Here is a 23,705-nt window from a genome sequence, read left to right as displayed (position 1 = left end):
ATTGATTTTAGAGAGGGAGGGAGAGGGAAAGAGAGCTAGAAACATCAATGATGAGAGAGAATCATTGATCGGCTGCCTCCTGCACATCCCCCAATGGGGATCAAGCCCACAACCCAGGCATGTGCCTTTGACCAGAATCGAACCCAGGACCCCTCAGTCCACAGGCTGATGCTCTATCCACTGAGCCAAACCAGCTAGGGAAAAATGTATATTTTTTAAAACCCAAAGGCAAATTAATACTTATATTCTTACTCATCTACATTTTTGCCCTTTCAGTTTTACGTTAGAATAACTTGTTTAATCCCTCTTTTGGAGACCAAAGTGTTTGTACGTGATCTGGATCTTGATTGAACAACACAGGTCTGCTTCTGGGGAAAGGGTGGAAAGAGCCTCAACTCTGGGTCTACCAAACCCATTAGCTAATTAACTAATTATTCAAAGATTCCCCAGTGTCTTGAATACTGTTAGGCACTGTGTGCTGGTTCTTCCTCGAGAGAATTTCCCTTAGCAACTTATTGAAAATAACAACCCCACATACACATTGTTTGCCTTTATTCTGCTTTATTTTTTATAGCATCATTTCCTAACCTGATAGTATAAATATTTTTTTATTTCTATTTTTGTCCACTACCATGAAGCTTCGTGTGACAGACACTTAGAAAATTTTATTTAATACTGTAAATCCAGTGCATAAAGTAATGCCTGATAAATGGTAGGCACTCAACACTTGTAAAATGACTGAATGAGTGAGTGAATGAATGAACAAATGAATGAAGTTGAATGAATAACTGAAAAATAAACAGCTGTGGGCCCTCTGGAATTAAGGTTTCTCTATTTGTAGGCTGCTGTAAACTTGGGAGATACTGCTTAAAACGATACTGGGCCAGTTCCTTACTGCTGAGGACCAAGTGCCCTCAATGGGGGTCTTCTAAAGAAGGTTTTTCAGGGAGGGTCGCCCCTCACTGTGTGAGTAGGACATAAGAAAATTAAATTGAGTTTGAGGCTCTCAGGGAGGCTTGGGAGACAATGCTCTACAAATAGGGAAGAGGGAGGAGGCTTTGGGGGTAGGGATGACTCAGCAAGCCTTATCAGAACATGATTTTCAACTTTCCACCCACAGACACTTGGGGTTGGCTAGAGAATTCTTGCTATACCCTAAGTCGTGCCTGTAATTTGATTACTGTGCTCTTTCTCTCCACTCTCCTCTTACTGCCACCATGTACATCGTTTCTGGGAAGTTGGTGAGGAATAGTTGATCAACTAAAGGCAAACACTAATTCCTATAGCTACTACAGTAGACTTTTGTGAGTTACATTCCCAGCATCATGCTCCCTTCCCTTTCCTGCAGGCTCTGGATATGGGTTGGCCATTGAGGATCAGCTCTCAGGGTGAGTTATATGACATAGGGAAAGTGAAGCAGCCCATTCATTCCCCCTGGTCACACAGATTGGTTCAGGCCAATGAACTTCAAGGAGACATTGTTGGAAACCTTTGGGGGATAAAGTTTCTTCATTCTTTGAGTGATACCTTTGTCAACAGATGTGGATAGGGGAGTGTGTAGTCCAGGGGTACACGTAGCCATTTTGTGACCCTGAGGTCAGGTAGCCTTGAAATAAAACAGAACCACAAAAGATAGGAGAAAATGAAACAAGCAGGATCTTTGGTGACATTATTGAACTAAAAGAAGCTTGCTGAGTTCTGGGTTTTTCAAGAGATGCAAGTCAATATATTCCATTTATTATTTAAGTCAGTGAGCTGTCTTTGAGACTGATACCTTGGTTCTGATTCTTTTTCCCAATGTAAGTGAATTAGGGAAGTTTGTCTTTAAATCTGAACTCAGGGGAAAATGAATGTGGTTTTGTTTTCTCAGCTTTTGTTATGGATCAACTATTTAATTTTATGACTTGCTTGGAATGTAATCTGTACACTTGCATATTTTAGAATCAGAAAGAGATCTGTAACTTTGAAACTGAAATACCCCACTAATAAACTGATAGTCAGATATCTTATGCCAAAATACTAGTATTCCTCCACATTAACTGGTACTTGTAAAATATCCTTTGGGGGAAAAATGACTATTGAGAGAAGCTAAATGTGTGTAGGTATTAAAACAGCATTTATTTACATTATTTCCTTATACTGGCTGAAATGTTCCTAATTGATTTAGACATGTGGAATGCCTGAGATGGAAGGGACATTAGGCAATATGGTAGAGCAGTTAAGAACAAGGTTAACTTGCCCAAGGGCAAGTTAGTTAACCTCAATTTAGTAGATACTGTTGGTTGCCTACTCAGAGTTCATGTCCCTTATTCCTGTTTCCTGGTAGAGCCCTGAGTTTGCTCTTCTCCAGGTGACCAGTGTGACTCAGGGGAAGCTGCCTGCTTCTCTAGCTCTGGAAGTGGGTCTTGATTTATCTAAGCCAATCAAAATGGTTTTATCCTTCTCTGCAGTTCATGATACATGATACAAATCAGGACAATAAGGCACAAGGGAATCTTACCAGAGTCTCTAGGATAGTTAGTCTAAGACAGTTGTTCTCAACCTTGGCTGCACATTAGAATCACCTGGGAATATTTTTAAAATCCTGATTTCTGGGCCTCATCCTCCGGAAATTCTGTTTCTTTGTTATTAATGCTGTGGCCCCACCCCATAACAAAGAAACAGAATTTCCCGAGGATGAGGCCCAGAAATCAGGATTTTAAAAATATTCCCAGGTGATTCTAATGTGCAGCCAAGGTTGAGAACCACTGCTCTAAGAGAATTTCCATAAGCAATTCCTTCCCTGAGGCTTAACATAAAGAAGAAACAAGCCAGGAGCACTGACTGTTGCTGACAGCCCACCCTCAACCATGAGGAGACCCAGCCTTAGACTGAAGTCTACACTCTCAATGGCAGCGCAGGGAGATGGAAAGAACTTGGGTTCTTGAAGTCATTCTTATAGATGAATGATCAACTAACTCTAAAGTCCATTCTGCCTTTGAACTTCCTGTGAGTTATGTGAGCCAATAAATGTCCTTATTGTTTAAAGCTCTTTGAATTGGGTTTTCCATTACTTGCAGCCAAAACACATTCACTGTTAAACTCATCAAGTCCAATGTCATAGGAGTAAATTTGAGAGTTCATGTGAAGTACTTAGCATAATGCCTGAATCATATAAGTGCTCAGTAAACAGTCACTATTATTATCTAACCTCTCTTTTTACAGATTATCTGCCCAAACTAACACAGATTTCCTATGAAAGTTCTATGAGATTAGTCCAAATGCATCAAATCAGAAAGAGGGCCAACCCAATAGTCAGAAAGTTAAGTCAGTAAGGTGGATGATACAAGTACTAAAATCCTAGAGGTAAAAAATGTCAGAACCCAAACAGAAGAAAGAGAGCTGGAATCACATACCTTGTGATGTGGAGTGAGGCTGGGCCAGAGTCAGTCTCCTGGTCACTAGGCTTCCAAATGGCAATCCCAATCTGTCCTAATGGGTCCAGCTGAGGCCTTGAATTAAAGACCGGGTGAGACAGCAGAATCTAGTTAGACACCAAGGCCTTATTCTTGGTCCAGTGCCCTTTCCACTACACCAAGTTCAATTTTATTCATGGGCACTTATTTTGTTAACATTCAAAAGAATCCTCCTAAATTACTTAATGTTACATCACTTCTCATCCTTTTGGCTAAGATCAAGTGTGAATTACTCAATGTTACAGAGTGTAAGAGACAAAGTGCCCTCTTCCCACTTCAAAGTCATTAGTGATTATCTTGGGGAGGGGAGATGAACTGGGACATCACTATCTACACTGTGTATTCCTGTAATGATTGAAGTATTTGCAGAGCACAGAAAAGTTTCTTTTTTTATATCAAGGAAACTAGTTCATCTGTTTAAAAGCAATCAGAAGTCCCTGCCCCTGCCCCTGCCCCTGCTCCTGCCCCTTTGGATCAGGGCAAGTGATTGACTAATGAAGAGCTACACACTGTTTAAAAGCAATCAGAAGTCCCTGCCCCTGCCCCTTTGGATCAGGGCAAGTGATTGATTAAAGAAGAGCTACACGCCCAGTTTTCTGGACCATTCCAAAGCCTGGGCAGCATTCCTAGACCTGCCCCATTGAGAGTAACAGGACTTCCCAATGCTCCCCCTCCCCCATACATCCTAACTCACCTGCCACAGGGCAAGCATGTAAAAAGTCAACTCAAACAGACTGTATTTTGAATGATTCCCACCTGGCAGGGAAGGGTGATCCCACTGCACCTCCAGAATCCTCAGAAAGGAACATGCAGACCTCCGGGAATACTTCCTCTTCTGTTGGCCCAGCCCCTTAGATGCCCCTGGCTCACTGACATTCTAGCCACATGGGCCAGCCTTGTTCACTATAGTGACGTCAGAAAGCTGGTCATCTTTTCTCCCTGTCCTGGTGGGGTGTTGCTCCTACCTCTCCACTGACACCAACACACCCCAATCTTCCCCCTTTCATCCAGCCTCTCAGCTTCTCACCCCCCTGCTCTCTGGAAAGGAACTAATGAGCTCAATCCCACTGAACTGCAAGTGATGAATCAAGAGGAAGATGGAGAAGACTAATGTGTGCCCTGATACTGTGCACCTTAAGACACCTGCACCATGTCATTTATTGTTTCTTATATGTATTTGGGGGGGAGGGGGGGGAATGCAGCTAGACCCAGTCACCAACCACAGTACAAGATCATGATGGGAATCATGCAAGACTCCTGGCATATGAAGGTATTAATTTCTACCAGTAAGATTCACGTCGTAATCTGGGAGGCACTTTGATCTTCCCAGTCACCCCGGTGACACGAAGTGTCCCTAGAAGAGTTGCCCATTAAGCTGAACCATAACAAATAAAACCTAAGTGATAAAGTTATTGCATGGAAAGAGAACCCAGAATGTCCCAAGGCAAGTTGCCCAAAGCCAAGATCATTATTCCATTATTACTATTGCTCAGCAGAGAATGGCAGCTCCATTCATTCTGTCACCCCAGCTCACTTCTGCCTCTTTGCTCTCCCTTCTTCCTCACCTGCACCATTAATATTGATGATAATAATGGCGATAATGACATAATTGAGCATAGTGCCAACACAGGCTTTGGAGTTAGGCAGACCAGAAATTGATCCCGGCTCCACCTATTAGAAGTGGCATGACCCCATCTGAGTCTGTTTCCTGTAAAAATCAGAATAAAAGTAGTACCCAACTCATAAGGTGTCACAATGATTACATTTGTCATTAATATAAAAGTGCTTAGCCCAAAACCTGGCACGCAAGTACTCAAACATTGTCGTTATTAACGTAATTTTCTCCAATCCTCATGAGAACCCCACTGAATAATTATTATTATTCTCGTTTTACAGATAAGGACACTGAAGAGTCCGGGAAGTTAAGTGACTTGCTGAAATCTTCATAGCCTGGAAGAGTTAGAGCAGGGATTTAAACCCAGTTTCCCTAGCTGTAAAACCCAAGCCCAGCACCAGTTACAAATCTGCGGGACCTGGGACAAAATTAAAATGTGGGTGCGCTTTGTTCAAAATGAGCAAGAATTTCAAGATAAAACATCAAAGAATCCACCTACATGCAGGCCCTCACGAGGTCGCAGGCCCTCAGGACATCACACACCATGAAGCTGGCTCTCTTCCCCGGCCTTTCAACTGGCCCAGTCCTGTTGATTTGAACTTCTGCTGGAATCTGTCCCTTCCTTCACTCCCAGTGCCCGGGTTCTAGCTCTCAACAGATCATACCTTCCTATTGCATTAGCTTCTTAACTGGTTTGTCTGGGTCTGTCTTCTCCCAGTCAGCCCATCAACCACCCTGCTATCAAAATTATCTTCCCAGAGAACAGCTCTAATTATATCCTTCTCTTTAGATATTCTCTACTCACTACCCCTTGCTCAACAGGATAAAATCAAATCCCTTAGGGTGGCATTCAAGGCCTTTTACAGTGTGACCTTTGTCAGATTGTCTCCACCACACATTCTTCAGACCAGTCATGCCAGGTTATTCACATGCTTTATGCTACCCTCACACTTGCCTCCTCTGGAACTTTGGCAGGAGCTGTTTCTTCTTAGCTGAGAATACCCCTCAATCATCCCTGCCTATTACGATCTCCCAATCTTTAAAAGACCAGCTCAAAGGCTAGCTTCATCACAGTATCATACCTAACTTTTCCAGTTGGAATCAGTTTCTCCTTCCTCTGGGCTTTCTTTGGATAGCTTTATACCAGTTATGACAGTCTACCTTATGTTAGGGTTAGCATGTGTCCAGCCTTTGGAATTAAACTGACCTGGATTCAAATCACAGCTGGGGCCTCTCTGGCTGGGTGAATTCAACACATTACTCGATGGTTCTGAGTGGGAATAATAACTATTCAATAAGATACAAGTAGAGTACTGTCTATGCCTAAGGGACACACTGCAAAAGCCATGCTTTTCCCCTTGCCCTTAGTAAAAACGATTCCTCGTTCATCTCCCTCAGCGCCTGGCACAAGACCTCACCCATGGTAGCCACCTAAATTAGTCTGCCCAATTAATTCACCTGCCCTAAGTTTTCCAAGGACCAGCCCCACTTATGCCTCCACTGAACACTTTCAATGCCCACACCAGCAGAAACCTATGCAGGCTGCCTGTTCTAAATAAAACCCTTATCTACCCACATTAATTAATAGTTGTGTTTTTAACATCGGGGCTGGTTTATATTAGCATCCACAGACCCTGAGAACACTTTTAATAACAAGAAGTCATGACTCTGGAACCATTGTGCCTTTGGCAGCTCAAATTTAAAGATTAGTTACTCCCACACTGTTTCTGTATCTCTTCTCAACCTTAATTATACTGGCTGCTAACATTTCGAGGCATAAAGCTTGGTTGATGTGAGTCAAAGGAGCAGCTTAACTGACACAAATAAAGAAGGCTTTATTTCCTGGGTTAATGCATCAGCTCCTCCCTGTGATGCAAGGATGCCAGTGGGGGAGGACATTCCCTGAAGGCACAGCCTCTGGATGCTATTTTGAACAAGTTCTAGAGATTGATTCTGGTCTTGAGGCTGCTGGAGGTTTATGCTTATTCTGAAAGGCAAGCTAACCCAAGATAGTGCTAGGTGTCTGTGGCCCAACCTCCCCCACTGTGCCTCCCACTCTGCCCAGATCCAGGAAAGGGGTGCTGGTGGTTAAGCCACTGTAGAAAAACCAGCTTTAAGACTCTTGATTACTAGTTTAAATAACATGGCACCACTGGCTTGGTATCATGATATATTTTATTGGGTTTGTTCACACACATGACAAACAGAAGCTGGGGATTCTGTACCTAAAAGTTATCTATTATTGGCCCTTTGTTCTGAAATTATTGGGAGGTGAGGGTAAGAGAGAAAAGGGGTACTGGTAGCTCTATAATGTCCACCCTTGAGGCCAGTGAGTGACTGGCAGGTGCAGCAAAAGTGTTTCAATGCCAGAACTTGCCAGGTCACCTAACATGTTGAGATTTTACTAACCCACACTAAACCTGCCCATTTCCCATGGCAATGTATGGGAGTAAGCTATAATGAGATTGGGTGTCCACCAATAAAACGTCATCTGATGATTCATTCATAAGGAGAAGTAATGATTTGTGATTTTTGACATTCAGAGATGCATGTCCTTTCACTAAACAGGAAGACAGCTTTGCTCTTCCACTGCCCGAGGCCTGTGGGTTGCTAAGCTCTTTTGTATCATGGAACATTTTGTGTGAGAACTTGGCAGCAAGCGACCCGGCCTCAATGAGAGAACCTGGGAGTCCAAGTGCACAGACTTCCTGAAATAGAAAAACAGAGAGCAGAGGTCTGCTCGGCTTGGCTGGCTTTCTAAGGCAACAGAGGTGTTTGTGGTCAGTGTGAAAGAGAGACGGAACACCCTTAGACCTAGAGCAGCGATGTTCAACCTTTTTCATCTCATGGCACACATAAACTAATTACTAAAATGCTGTGGCACACCAAAAAATATATTTTTTGCTGATCTGCCAAAAAAAAATAGGTATACTTTTGATTCATTTTCCCAGACGGCTATTGTTGTATTAGCTGTTGTCATTTTCTTATTTGACAATCTAAGGGAAAAGAGGTCAGTGCCCCTGACTAAATAGTTAGGTATTGCATGTTTTACAAATTCCTGTAGCACATTAAGTGTCTGGTGGAAAATCGCTGCCCTAGAGGATTCGTTTTCTGGGGCTGCTATAACAAAAAAGCAAAACTGAGCGCTTTTTTAAAAATATTATTATTTTTTTACAAGCAAATGTTTATTTAGAAAGTCACAGATATAGAAGAAGTGAGCCAGCTGGGCTGTGTGGGCTCAGGAAACAAGTTACAGAAGCAAAAGAAGGACCTTTGGAGCTTAGGAGAGAGTAAATAAAGAGAAACACCCAAAGGACGAAGGCCTGGGTGGAGGGGTGGGGGTAGAGGAGCAGAGAGAGAGAAAGAGAGAGAGAGAGAGAGAGAGAGAGAGAATCAAAACTAGGTGCTTTAAAACAGAAGAAATTTGTTCTCTCAATGTTCTGCTGATTGGAAGTCCAAATTCAAGGTGTTGATAGGGCCCTGCTCTCTCTGAAGGCTCCAGGGGAGAATCTGTTCCTTGCTTTTCTCTTAGTTTGTGGTGTTGCCAGCAATCCTTGGCATCCCTCGGCTTATAGACTCATCATTCCAATCTCTGCCTCCACCTTCACGTGCTGTTCTCCTGTGTGTCTTTACATGTCTTCCCTCTGTGCACATCTGTCTCTTCTGGTAGGCACACCAGTCAGATTGGATTAGGGGCCCACCCTGCTGCAGTGTAACTTCATCTTAACTAATTACATCTGCAATAACCCCATTTGTGAGGACACGTTCTGAGGGATGGAGGTTAGCTCCTTGTCTTAGTTTACTCAGGCTGCCAGAACAAAGCACCACAGACTTATAAACAAGAGAGAAAAATATTTCCTCACAGTTCTGGAGGCTGGAAGCCCAATATCAAGGTGCCGGCTGGTTTGGTTTCTGGTGTGAAATCTCCTTCTGGCTTGCAGATGGCCTCCTCCTTGCTGTGTCCTCACAAGGTAGAGAGAGAGAAAGAGAGAGCTCTCTGGTGTCTCTTCTCATATAGGCACTGTTCCCACCACGAGGTCCCCACCCTCATACCTTTTCTACCCAAAAACACCTCCCAAATGCCTCGTCTTCAAACACTAGCACTTTGGGGTTACGGTTTCAACATATGCACTTTTTCATTGTTTTCAGTATTACAGATGTCCCCATCTTCTCCCCCTCTGCCTGCCTCCACCCAGACCCTGCCCCACCCCAGGCCTTCACCACAACATGGATTTTGTGGGGATACAAACATACGGTCCATAACAGACTTCAGCATATCTTTGGGGGACAGCTGTTCTGGGTACCCACCCACTTGTGCAGCCACAGGCGTCAGCAGGGACAAGGTGCAAGGTCTCCAGCTAAATCTCCAGCCGGGGAGAGTCACAACCTCCGACATAGGCGGTAACACCCCAAATTAGTCCTTTAAAGACCCAGCCATTTGATACTGAAATCTGCATGGGGTGCACCCCAACCTTTGGGAGGGGCAGGGGTGAATCCAGGGAGGTTATTGCCCCTTGTCCCTTAGAAAACAGAGCCAGCTGGAGCAGAGGGTTCTCTCTCAGGAATGCCGGCCAGCTCAGGCAGTGCTCCTGGAAGCAGGCACGGTACCGAGTGGGACATAGCCTGGCCAGACTCAGGCTAACTGATTTCCCTCCTTAGTGCCCAGATCACCATCACAGACCAGTTTGTCCTGCTCACAGTGTCCGCACAAGTGCTATCAGGGGGCAAAGGGGTGGGGGTGAAGGTGCAAAAATTTCCATCTCCTACTCCTCACAACAATGCCTGGCCTCTGCCCCAATCCTGCAGTTCACCTGACCGGCCTGCAGGCCTTCCCAAAGGATGGACTCTCTTGGCTGGTCCTGCCCTCCCCTCTTCCCTCCCTGCCCCCACCCTGAGTATTTAAATAGACACCAGTTTTGTTTGGAAACACTATGCTCACCACTATTAATAATACATTGAGAGCGAGCCTGTCTCTAAGGAACTCCAAGTGCTTCCCAGACATTATCTAATTAGCCCTCACCCAAAGCCCTGCTCCAGCAAAGCCATCAGGGAACCGCTGATTCGGAGCTGCGAAGGGACAGACACATCCTGGGCTCTCCGTGAGGGCATAAGGCTGGGTACTTACCCAGGAGGTGGGGTGACACCACTTCCAGTGAAAAGGCTATTGAAAACTCTGCCCTTGCTCCCCACAGGATTGGAAAGCTGGGTCAAAAGAATGACTTGCAAAACCCCAGAAGGTGCATTCCTTCACCGCTGGAACAGGTAAGTCACCAGCCCCGGGTACACCACCATATGCCAGTCAGGCCACTCAACATGAATACTCTCGCTCTGCCTTTCCATCACTGGGTGTCCACCCACCCTTTCTACCACCTTCTTACAGCTTCTCTTAATGGGGCCACCAAAAGTAGGGAGGGGTTCCTGAAGGGGAGCAGCAGTGTGATCTCCTCGGAGGCGCCCGTCTTCCCCTGAACTCTCCCCATCGTCCCACCTTACATACTGCTTTCATGCGCTCTCTGCCTACCAGTTAAGCCCCCAGCCTCCCCGCAGAGAGCCACACACGTGGAGCTTGCACATCCAATTAACTGATTTCCCAGGGGCAACTGGCTCAGCGTCTTGCCCCACCTGAAAAGTATTCTATGCATATCTGTGGATATATAATGGGAATATTAATTCCTTTATCCTCTCAAAAATTCTCTGTGGAAGATGGGGTTGGAATATTTATCTGCACTTTACAAATTAGCTAAATGAGGCTGAATTTGTTGGGTGGCTTGCCCAGGGACAAGGTGCAAGGTCTCCAGCTAAATCTCCAGTAGGGGAGAGTCACAACCTCTGACATAGGCAGTGACACCCCAAATTAGTCCTTTAAAGACCCAACCATTTGATACTGAAATCTGCATGGAGTGTACCCCAACCTTTGGGAGGGGCAGGGGTGAACCCAAGGAGGTTATTGCCCCTTGTCCCTTAGAAAACAAAGCCAGCTTACAAGTAGCAGAGCCTGTACAAAACCTAGATCAGTGGTTCTCAACCTTGGCTGCACATTAGAATCTACTAATGTTGTGGCCCAACCCCATAACAAAGAAACAGAATTTCCGGAGGATGAGGTGCAGAAATCAGGATTTTAAAAAGATTCCCAGGTGATTCTAATGTGCAGCCAAGGTTGAGAACCACTGACCTAGATCTTCGGACTTCCCAGAAGGAATATTGCCATTGTACCATGGCCCAGTCCAACTGCTTCTCTTGTGTAGTTCAGAAATCTCACATTACTGACACCTTTGTGGAACTAAAACGATACACTATCATCTATGAGGAAATAGACCACTGACATGATTGTGAAATGAAAGCATAAATGACAGTCTCCTTGGGGGAAAAATGCTTCTATTTGAAAAATCAGAGCCATTTCTATCACATTTCTACATTTGAGGGTAGTGTAGTAGGGACAGAGTGATGGACAGAGATCAAAGGCAGAGGCAGCAATTGCCTTCCAAAAGCTCATTCCAGAACTGACAAGGATTGATATTAAAGTTCTATAAGAATCGGAGGAATAGCTAGTAAATTTCATACTCCAACCTGGATGTTCTGACGCAAAGTTGGTGCTCTTTCCAGTTCTTCACAGCCACTTCTCATCTCCTTTCGTTAGGATTTCAGAAGTTTCTCCTTGAGCTTTGTTGAGACCCACCTGCATCTGTTCTTGCTGTGTCCCAAGTCATTGCTGGTCACTGACACAGGTCCCCTCTCCTCCAGGCATGCAGGAGGGCTGTACTTTCTGCCCCCTGGAAGTTAGACGTCACCATCTGGCTTGCTTTCATCAATGAAATGTGAGCAGAAAGGGTGCGTGTCATTTCCAGCTGGAAGCATTTTCCTGCTGGGCTGGTCTCTCAGCCTCCTCCCTCTGCCACAGTTACACTGAGAGCACGTGCTGACAGTTGAGCCTCCATCAGCCTGGTTCCAGGAGTGACTGCCATGAGCAGAGCCTTCCTGTTGACCTGCACCAAACACGAGCAAGACATGTCTTTATTGTTTCAAACCACTAAGACGTTGGGTTTGTTTATTACTGTGGCATAACCTATTCCAACCTGACTACACAGAATTTCCTTTGGAGAATCTGCCCAGCCTCAAGCAGTCTTAGGTAGGACTGAATCTAGCCCCACCTCTAAGGGATAGACCCTGATTGGCATAATCCATTGGTATAGTTATCCCTCTGCCAGAGCGATTGGTTTAAGTGTCGGTCATAACCTAGGCCAACTAAGTCCTAGTATTTGTTCAGAGCAGTTCCTAGATGAGTCCATCAGAGTGAAAGTAAAAACCATTCACTGGTTCTGGAAAGCAGTGCTTTCCCCCTGGATGGGAGTAAGCCCCTATTAGTTCCGAAGATCTTCCTGCAAATGAAGGAAACCTGCCTGAGGACAAAGGTGAACCACGGGCAAAGGCAAAATCTGCAAACTGTGGACATAAAGAGCAGAAGCCCACGGTCAGCTCCAGACCTTTCAGAAATATGTTCTCTAAGTTGCTAACCAAGTCTGAGATGAGCTTTCTGTTACTTGAAATTTTAAGACAATAACCTTAATTGATCATTTTAGACAACTCCCTCCTCAGAACAATAGCCCACTGATACATTGATACATAAATATAGATGTGTTTCTACAATCAGCCCTGGGTCTTTGGGGGCTTAAAATTTTTACTTTTCTTAGGTTGCCAATATTACTTAGAAAGGCAACAGAAGTGATTTTTAGATTCAGAAAGGAATTTAAAGAACACATGGTCTATCTAATTTTATAGATAAAGGACCAAGGCACAGAAAAGTACAGTCCCTTACACTAGGCAACATATTACACCTGCACTCTCAGGTCCCTACTGACCTCTGACCCCATAGGAGGTAGCTTGTGCTGTCCTAGGGTTGTTCTGGGGATTAGAAGGAGATAAGGTACATTAAGCTCCTAGCATAGCAGCTGGCTCAGTGGGTGTGAATAATCAACAAATGCTGACTGCTTTTTATCAGTGACTCACGTTTCAGTATTGAATGGGAGTGGGGGGAGTACAAATAACTGACACTCCCCTTATCAGCTATTATATTGAGAGAACTCACCCAGAGCAGAGAAGGAGCCAGGCCCTTGAGCTTGACCCAGTAACCAGCCATGGTCGTCTGCAGAGAAGCAGGTCCCTTGAGGTCACTCAGGAGTGTGTGCCAAGCACACCCGGGATCCAAGTTAATCCTCACAAGGAACCAGCACTTGTACCTGAGTCCTAAGGAAACCAGTTCTGTGAGAAGCCGAGAGAATTTTGTTGCTGAAATTTTGTGAAACACTGGGCTACTAGCTGCCCCGACTGAACACCCTGCAACAAGGTGCAACAGGGAGGGGAGCAGGCATGTGCCTCCACCCCCTCCGCTGGTAACTGTGTGGCATGGACACCCTGGAGCTTGGCACCCCCATGGGGAAGAGGCAGAGCAGTCAGTGGGGACAGGCTGTTGGTACCACCTGTGGGTCACCCCTGAGCATTCTCAGCAATACCTGGTGGAGGTTCTGCAGGGGCTGGAGGTCCTGGTGAGCCTATGAGGACACGGGCCCATGGTGTGTGAGTGTCTGCAGGGACCTCATGTTTACCATGGGCTGCAGAAGCCTGCAGAAGAATGGCCACAGGATGCATGCCTCAGCCCAGATTAACAAATCCCCCCGGGAAGCAGGCAGGACACAGCTTGGAAAGCCTCCTCAGAGGAAAGCCAAAGTTACCAAAAGCAACTGAGCTCACTTACCATTTTATGAAAAGCCAGCCTGGAGAATGCTATTGTTTGCTTTGGGTTCTGGTTGCTCTCATTAAGTGAGATAACAAACGTAAGCCAACTCGCCCTGTTTCTGGCACAAAATAAATGGCCAGTGTCTCCCTCTGCTTCTCTTCTAGGTGTGACTCCTGTCTGAAAATCAGATGGACCACATGTATTTAAATGTACCACCCAAATGGCATGGGCTCTGTCAACCTAAGAAACATCCAAGCACAGATAATTTTTATAAGAATGTATTTGAGCCAAACTGGCGACAATTGCCCAGAAACAGGATCTCAAATGCTCTGTAGAAAGAGCTTTGCAGTTTATTTTATGCATTTGGAGTTAAGGAGGGAACATAAAGAAGGTTACATGAAAGTGAGAGAAAACAAGGTAGGGATTGGATTACAGGATAGTTAACGAGATAATGTGCTCTCTAGGGCAGTGGTCACCAACCTTTCGGACTTCACAGACCACCAGTGGTCCGCGGACCATTGATTGGTGACCGCTGCTCTGGGGGATGGTTATACTTGTATAGAAGGTGTATTAACCTAGATGCCCAAAAACAATGGACAGGTCTTGCTTAAGATAAAGATAAACCTTGTACTAAAAAGGTTACATGCCTGCGGTGTGACTACTCACCGTGACCTGCCCAGTTCGCAGTTATGATCAGATGACTCTGTGAGGTTACTTTCCTAGAAACTTTCATCCACAGCTCTTCTGAAAAATTAAAAAGCTGAGAGATGTACCCTCTCCTTACTAGCTGTGCATCTGTAGGTTCATGTCTCATTCTCTTTATTTATAAACTGGAGATAATATACTCCTATGCTACCTGACCCATCTCCTAATGAGGATTAAATGAGATCATGAGAAAGGACAGGGTTTTATCACATGCTAAAGGGCACAAACACAAAATTCCTTCCAAATGAAGCCAAGGTTTTTGGAACTCGCCCACTCAAAAAACAAGGCGGCAGCCCTCTCTGTAACAAACAGATTTTTAAGAAACAAATTCATGGGATTTATCTGATCGCCACTCAAGCAAATCATTTTTCCCATCTCAATTCAGTAGCCACTGCGGCAACTGTAAAATGACTTCACTCTTCTTTACATTTTGCTTTGGTGACAGGAAGAAAAGGGAGCAAGCTGCAAAGGAGTGATCTGTATTTCATTAAATATTATGTAAAAACCCAAAACACACTAATCCTTTACAGTTGTTCCCAGAGTCAGATGGGCCAGAGGGTGGATGGAGGGATTAAGTAGCAAAGCTGGTGAGTGGTGATCAGAGGGCAGCTCGGGAGGCAATGATCATGCAGGCAAAGGAAGACTGGCAGAGGGCAGTCCTAGGTCAGTCCTAGGTCAGGGTGACCTTCGCCTGCACCCCACTCACACCCACAGTGTCACCCATTGTCCATGGTCTCTCTCTTCTCTTTCACAGCTCTGAAAACTCTTAGAATAGCTTCTAACAAAAGTCATGTATTTATACCTCGAGGTGACTGCAATGCATTCCATTGGCTCTCTCTAGGCACTTCCACTTTACCCCTGTCACTGTGGAAAAGCTTCCACACAAAATTAAATATGCCCTAATGTGAGGAAGTCCTTCCGGACATGGCCTCTGCTGGCTTCTCTCACAAGTTTAACATTCTACTCCAGCATCGCTATGTCCCAGTCGAACCAAATGTGCCAGGCATGTGGAGATACAACAACTGTACATTTTTATCTTGGTGGTAGACACATAAACCCGCACATGGGATAAAGCTCACACACACACACACACACACACATACACACACATAGTGGCAGACACGCACGAGGGCATATGTAACCTGTAAAGACTCAAAAAGCTGTGTGCATTGTACCAGCATCAGTTTTGTGGTGCTGATGTTGTAACTATAGTTACACAAGATGCCAATTTGGGGAGAGGAGGGCTGATGGGTGTATGGGACTGCCCTGTACATTCTTTTTATGACTTTCTGTGTAAATTGATCTGTATTTCAAAATAAAAAGGTTAAAATAAAATGAGTCAAGTTCTCTCATGTTTTCATCTCTTCTGTTAGAACATTATCATATACTTTCTAACTTTTCTTCATTCTTCAAAATCAACCTGTATATCGCTGGGCAGCATGAAGTGGGCACTCAAATGTTTGCCAAATGAGTAAATAACCATCTCTGTTTATTTCTGCGGTAAAGGAAGAGGCTGTTGAATTAATAAGCCAACATAAGTTAGCAGTAAAGAGCAGACTACCTGACTAAAATCACAGTTCTATACATTCCTCTAGCTGTGTGACTTCTTGAGTTTAATTTCCTTATCCCAGTAGGAATAGTACTAACATCAGAGGGTTGTTATGAGGATTACATGAGCTAATGCACTATGATAGACATATATATTTGGTTGTCTCCCCAGTTCCTGACACAGAGCTTCTAAAATCCTTGGAATTTCCTGAGTGATAGGAGCATGTTTTGTTATTCATAGCAAGCCCCTTTGAACCATACCTGAGTTCATGCTAATGAGTTGACACTGGTGGCCCCTCCAGACAGGCCTGATGGCCAGAGGAACCAACCATGTGATTAGAGGGTTAGAACTTTCATCTCTACCCCCAACCTCCTGGGAATTAAAGATTGAGTTCAATCCCCAATGGTCAGTGATGTAATCAATCATGCCTACACAATGGAAACTCCGAAGATGGGTTCTGAGGGTTTCCTGGTTAGTGAACACATCCAAGTGCTGGGAGAACTACCCACCCAGAGAGGGCATGGAAGGTCACACACCCCACCCCACCCCTTGCCCTGTGCTTCTCTTCCATCTGGCTTTTTCTGATTTGTGGCCTTTGTAATAAACTGGTAACAGTAAGTAAAGCACTTTTTTTGAATTCTGTGAGCCATTCTAACTGTTTGTTCAGAAGAACGGATCACAACCTGAGACTTGAAATTGGCATCTGAAGTGGGGTGGGGGGGGCTGTTTTGTGGGACCTGTGGTGTCTGCACTAACTCCAGGTAGCAGGTGTTGGAATTGAATTGAATTGCAAGCTACCCAGCTGGTATCTGGAGAGTTGAAGACTTAGTTGGTTTGAGGGAAAATCCCACATATTTGCTGTCAGAAGTGTTGGGAGTAGAAACAGTTCAGAAGCACATAAAGTGCTTAAAATAGTGCCTGGGTGTGTAGTCAGCTCTCTAGTTTGGCTCTTATATCCAGGATGCCTTTTCTGACCTGTCTCCATCCCTATCCCTGTCCCCACCCATCATAAGTACTCAAAACATTCTGTGCTCCCCTGCCCAGCATCATCCCAGCATCCTGTGCCCGGTTACCTACTGCTGTTTAACAAACCACCCTGCGACTAGTGACTAAGAAGAATTATAATATTTATTTTGCTCACAAATCTGAACTTGGGGGGATTCAGCAAGGACAGCTTTCTTCCGCTCCAGTTGGCATCAGCCAGGTGGCTCGAGGGCTAAAGCCATGTTCACTCACATGCACATTTGACGCAGGCTAACAGCTAGGACCTGAGCGGGGGCTCTTGCTCACATTGCAGACATGTGGCCTCTCCATGTGCCCTGGGCTTCCTCATAGCACAACATGGTGGCTGAGTTCCATGGGCAAGAGTCCCAGTAGAAAAAGAGCCAAGTGGAAGCCATATCACCTCTAACGACCTAGCCTTGGAAGCCACAGTGTTACTTCCCCCACAGTCTATTCAGGGAGGCACTTACAAAGGTCCTCCAAGCTCAAGGTAAGAGGAAATAGTCCTCTTCTTTTTAAAAAAAAAAATATGTTTTTATTGATTTTAGAGGAAGAAAGGAAGGGAGGGGGATAGAGAGTTAAGAAAGAAACATCTATCAGCTGCCTCCTGCACATCCCCTACTGGGGATGGAGCCCACAACCTGGGCATCTGCCCTGACTGGTAATCGAATCAGTCACCTCTTGTTTCATGGGCCGATTTTCAACTGCCCAGGCTGACCAGCAGACCCTGAGCAACAGATGAATGAATTACTCCGACACAATGTTTGCTGTGAAAGAGAGGGCTAAGGGGTGGCCTGACTATAGGAACCAGGCCCCCTTCGATTGCCTGCCTCATTAGGCTTTTATTGTCGCAGCAGTTTGAGATAAAGTTTATCTTTTAGATACAATCAGCAGGGTAAGTAATATTGGGAGGATACATGTGTTTGTAATGTCCTTTAAGCAAGGACACCCAAAAGATTAAGCATAAGGATTCCAGTAAACACCCGGGGGTCTGCATGTGCACAGACTTGTTTGGAAAGGTCAAGGAATAATTAGGGGCACCGCCTTCTGCACTCCCCTAAGTCGGAATTCTGATAAACAGGGCAGGCGGCCTTCCACACACTTCCCTTTTCTCAGAATGTCCTCCTTACAAACGTTCCAACCAAGTCTCGTGTGCTCCCCAACACTCAACAACTGAGCCACACCAGTCTGGCAAGAGTCGTTTTCTTGATGGAGGAGTGGCGAGGTTCTAGGAAAGCATGAGGAGCCAGAACTGTTTCTGTGTCTTTTATTTTCTGTGTTCTGATGCTTTGACATCTGGGGCCTTGCTGGTTCTAAAGGGACTGCCCCTCCCAGGGTTAACCAATTCCTAGAGATAGTAAGCAACTTACCCACAAGCACACTTCTCAAGTACAAACCAGCCAATCCAGAGCCCACACCACAACCAACATCTTCACTGGGTTTTCATACTCTGAGCTACTATCTCCCTGCCCTAATCACCCCGAGGCCAGGTCCCACATGACTAGCCCCTATGCCTCAGAGCCTGCTGAAATCACTCAGGCTAGCCAATAATAAGCTGCTTTCCCTGCTTCACAGTTCCTTCCCACAGAAACCACTATAAAGGGGTTTGCTGCAGTTTCTCCCTCCTCTCTGCCTCCAGACCAACCCTGGTGCTTCTCTGTGTGGCCCCTGGTAGCATGGCGTGCCTCATCCTCTTGGAATCTGTGAATATAACAAATACCTTTTCAGTGATAATTACTGTGGCCATTTGGGGGAAATATAATCTTCCACAGTCTCTGAGACTTGATTATGAACTTGCCTTCCTCCTCAACTTGATTGTGGGCACACAGAAAACAGACCTCATATCTCTTTAGCTCCTACACCCAGTGCTCTAGAAGGTCTCAATAAACATTTGTTGACTGACTGGCTGACTGAATATTTGATAACCACACTACAACCTTTGTCCTCCTTACTAGGTATCCAAAGAGAAAGGACCCTTTGTAGATTCCTTGAACACACCCTGCCACAGTGACTGCTTACTCAGTCAGCTCCTCTCTTTCTACTCCACCATGCTGCAGCACAACAAAACTCAGCTGCTGTCACCTCTACTTTGTGAGGTCACCTGGGATAAGCCAGCCTTCTCTGTGACTCAGGGGTAGGACATGTGGAGGCAGAGTGGGAACCCCTGAGGTGGTTCTCATCAGCAGAAGGCTGCACTGGCATTCAGAGCACATAGAGAAGCTGGTCTCTGAATCACCTGCAGCTGTGCGTGCAAACAGCTGAGGTAGGTCACACTTTGTGAAAATCATTAAGGAAAATATTCCCATAAAATCCCCCCAAAAAAGGCAGCCATGCCCTCAACTACCCCTGCCAGGTTTTGCAGAGATCCCTGGATTCTCTCCAGCAAAGGTGACAATAAGAAGGAGCAAAAGCAATTGACTGCTCCTCCCCTCCTTGAGATTTCTGATTCCTTCTCCCAGTGCTCCTGTGAGGACCACAGCTTCCCTAAAGAGCCAATACCTTCTCCACAAGCCCAAATGGTGTCTGAGTGGAAGGGCAACTGATCCAAATTGGCCGCAAGGCAGAGGTCAGGACACACCGCTTCCATCTGAGTGTCAAGTGCTGGGACCCATTTGACAACTAGAAAAATCTCATTTTATTCCCTAACAGAGATGGGACTTACCATGCAAACACTCCCAGAGAAAGCAGCACATCCCTTTAAGTTCAATCAGTGCTTGCTCCTTAATCCTTTGCAAGCAGATTTGATTGAGGGCGGGAGAGGAAGCAGAGAAGTCCAGGGGCAGGTACTGAGGGCAGTAGATTGATTCTCTGCCTCCTTCCAGAGGAGGCCTCCATGAAGGCTTCCTCCCTTCTGCCAAGACCTTCTCCAATAATCTTATTCAGAGTTTTGAGTAGCTGTCAGACAAGCCATTCTAGTTCCATACCCCCTCCAGTCCTCAGATCCCATTCTCCAAGTCATCCAACTAACCTGAGTCACCTGGGAGCACCCGAGTTGCTCAAAGCTCTCTGTGGAAAAACAATTTTTTAGAAAAGATTTTTTTTTTGAGAGAGAGAGAAACATTGATCTGTGAGAATGGAACATCAATCGGCTGCCTCCTGCGCGCCCCTTACCAGGGATTGAGCCTGCAACCTGGGCATGTGCCCTGATGGGAAATTGAACCAGTGACATTTTGGTGCATGGGATGATGCTCCAACCAACTGACCCACACCAGCCAGGGCTGGAAAAACAATTTTTAATGCATTGCATGCCTTACAGAGAATAAAACTCTTCTCAACAAAATTTCAAATGTTAAATGCAATATCATTCACAAAAGACAAAATGTGGAAACAACCAGTGTCCATCAACATATGCATGGGTGTGGCATATGCAATGGAACATTATTCAGCCTTAAATTGGAATGAAGTTCTGATACATGTCACAACATGGATGAATTTCAAGGGCATTATGCTAAGTAAAATAAATCAGACACAAAAGGACAAATAAATATATGCTTCCACTTATATGAGGTACCTAATAGGCAAATTTCTAAAAACAGAAAGTAGAATAGTGGTTACTAAGGGCTGGGGGAGGGAAGAATGGGGAATTATTGTTCAATGGGTACAGGGTTTCTGCTTGGCATGACAAAAAAAATTCTGGAATAAATAGTGGTGATGGTTATACAACAATGTAAATGTACTTACCACCACCAAATTGTGTGGCTAAAATTGTAAATTTTATGTTATGTATATTTAAACACAATTTAAAATTTTAATGCAAAATCACTCTCTCACAGGCTATTACTTGTCTTTTCCCTATCTTCTGACCCAATCCTCTGCTGATTGAGCACAGCCAAGCAGGGGAAGAGCCATGTCTGGGAGCAAGTGGAGTATGGTGAGGTAAACCTTCTAAAACTAAAGGTAGACCAGTACTGATGCCAATAGTGAAGGTTGGTCTGTCTCCACACTGTCCCAAATACACACCTGTTCAGCCTCCCCTCTGTTGCATCACGTCTTCCACAGCTGCCTTTTGCCCACAAGCTCAAGCTCTAACTCCTTAGGCCAGAGTTCAACACCCTCCCCAAGTGGCCCAAATCCAACTTTCTACCTTCCCTCTCACTACGCACCTCTGCCAGCTGCTCCAACCATTTGGCAACCTCCCCATTCTCCAAACACACATTGAGATTACTCTCTCCTGGATCTCCTGCCCACCTTCCAAAGTCCAACCTGAGCCCATCAGCAGTCCCTCCTCAACCAGTTCCTGTTCCTGGTGACACAAGCCTTTTCTGAACTCTCTCTCCCAGCATCTTTCATCTGCATGGTTCCCTTTATTGCTTGCTTTTAGAATAGGTCTACTGGTAATAGCAACTAGATTCTGAAGATTAAGGCTCTGAGGAATTTCAGGAGATTATTTCATTCGACTCCTTTCATATGTATCAAAGGACCCACGTCTGAATGATTACTTGCCCAAATCTCAGCACTCATTAGTGGCAGAGGAGAGAATAGAACCCATATCCTGATATCTATTCCATTCTCTTCTCCATAGCACCAGCTTGCCTCTATTTTACTACTTCAAATATGTTTAACTTTTTGTCCCCAACAGGGTTTTAAAGCTACATCGATATAAGCAGGGACCACCATGTCACTTGTGTCCTCACAACACCCAGCACAGTCTTTTTTTTTTAAATATATTTTATTGATTTTTTACAGAGAGGAAGGGAAAGGGATAGAGAGTTAGAAACATCGATGAGAGAGAAACATCGATCAGCTGCCTCCTGCGCACCCCCTACTGGGGATATGCCCGCAACCAAGGTACATGCCCTTGACCGGAATCGAACCTGGACCCTTCAGTCTGCAGGCCGACGCTCTATCCATTGAGCCAAACTGGTTAGGGCTAGCACAGTCTTAATAAGTCCATTTTGAAATCATAAAAGTGTTTCTAAGTCATCCCCTTATTCACTTGGGCCTAAAATTTCTCTTAACAGTTTCTTAGAAATAAGATATTTTTCTCCTCTTCCAATTTAGAATATCTTCCATATACGTTTTCTAAGAGTGAATTAGGCAAAACAAAACAAATGCAGGTGGATAATATATATTTGAAAAAAACGTGGCCAATTTTTGCAGCCTCAGAAGCATGTCCAGTTTACTTCTTGGCCCTAACTCTGGACTCACCGTAAATTGAACCAGATGTACTTGCTCTAATTTTATCTCAACTTTGCAGGCAGATAGTAAGCCTGGGTTGGTTTAGTTCATCTATTTCCTAGGCCATTAATCCATTTCTCTGGCTTCCCCGGCCATGTGAACATTCTTTTAGTTAGAACATATACAGCTTCCTCCTCCACATACATAACTCTTAAAAAGAAAAAAGAAAACTCAGCTTCCATCTCACTCCTTGTGGAGACAGAACCCTCCTGCAGCATCTACTTAGAAGGGTTATTTTTCAAACGTCCCATTACCCAGGGCACAGCACAGCTCTCTGCCAGCAGGCGAGTTCATCTTTCTGGGGTCTGTCCCTCCCTCCAGTCTAATGGATTCCCTCAGGAGCAGGATGTGGCTTCGGCCATCTAAGACCATAAAGCCCAAAGGTAATGGCTGCAGCGATGGGGGCCTCCTGCTGGCCCATCGGCACCAGGGATTGATGGTGAGGAGGAGAGACAGGAAAAGTGGGGAAAGTTCTGAACGCTGAGTAACTTTTGAGAGGTAAGATGAGGGAGAGAGTTCCAGATCCATAATTACAGAAGCCTCATGCAAAATTTAATTAAAACTTGGGCGGAAACAAACACCAGGAACAAGTGTCATTCATCAACTTAAAACACCAACTAAGGTAAACACTGCCACAAACTCAGAAAAAGAAAGGGAGGAGACAGGAAAGAGGGGTGATCACTCTAGATATCAAGCAAATCAAATTACCCTGAAGGCCCGACCAGACACAGGCATTAATCATCAGTTATCCCAGCTGCACACCTGTACGGAAGGGAGAACCTGGCACTCTCTGAAGGACTCCAGCTGACAGAGTGGGCCAGCAGCTCTCCGGGAAGGGCAGGGAGGCAGGGCTGGGGCAGACCAACCCGGAAGTGGCCACGTGGCACCCTGGCTCTCCCCAGGCCAGGTGGGAGGATAAGAAGGAGCAGAGCGGGATTCAGGCAGGAGTGCAATGCCCAGCTCTCCAGCCGAGTTACTTTCTGCTGCTCATTTTGTTGTGGAGTCTGGGCAGCTTGCCCTGGGAGAGGGGCAGGCTACAGGACCCATCGAAGGCAACTCCAAGGACTGGGTAACGAGTGGGCAAGCAGGTCCGACTTCCAAATTCTTGATGTTGCTGGTTTTCTGCTCTATGGCGTCCAGAGTTGCGGGGGGAGGAGAGGAAGATGAGGTAAGGGTGGTGGGATGGGGTAGGGTGGAGACAAAGTGAGTCTCTGACTTTGTTTCCTGGGAGGCACAGACTCTGTACACCCAGAGTCCCCAGGGCTGGTCACAGCCGAAACCTCCTCACAAAGAGGAGGCTGAAAAGCAGTTCAACATTTGGGCTGGGAGCTATTTGCAGCTGATGAGAAATTTCAAGTGGGAACCATGTGAGTATGTGCCTATGTGAATGCAAGAGTGCATTTACAGGGAACGAGTGATTTATTATCGGAGCCTCCACAAAGTCTCGCTCAGAAAGGGAGGGAGCTTCTC

At 45.3% G+C, this 23,705-nt stretch overlaps 1 pseudogene; it reads right to left on the bottom strand.

Annotated features, from left to right (window-relative positions):
- Positions 1-9,466, bottom strand: part of LOC102242494 — a 122,482-nt pseudogene extending 113,016 nt beyond the window's left edge.
- Positions 9,467-23,705: the final 14,239 nt, after the last annotated feature.

The sequence above is a fragment of the Myotis brandtii genome, unplaced genomic scaffold (assembly GCF_000412655.1).
Source record: "Myotis brandtii unplaced genomic scaffold, ASM41265v1 scaffold56, whole genome shotgun sequence".
NCBI classification, from domain to species: Eukaryota; Metazoa; Chordata; class Mammalia; order Chiroptera; family Vespertilionidae; genus Myotis; species Myotis brandtii.
The sequence above is the reverse complement of the archived record's forward strand: the minus strand, read 5'-3'. Positions and strand labels throughout refer to the sequence as shown.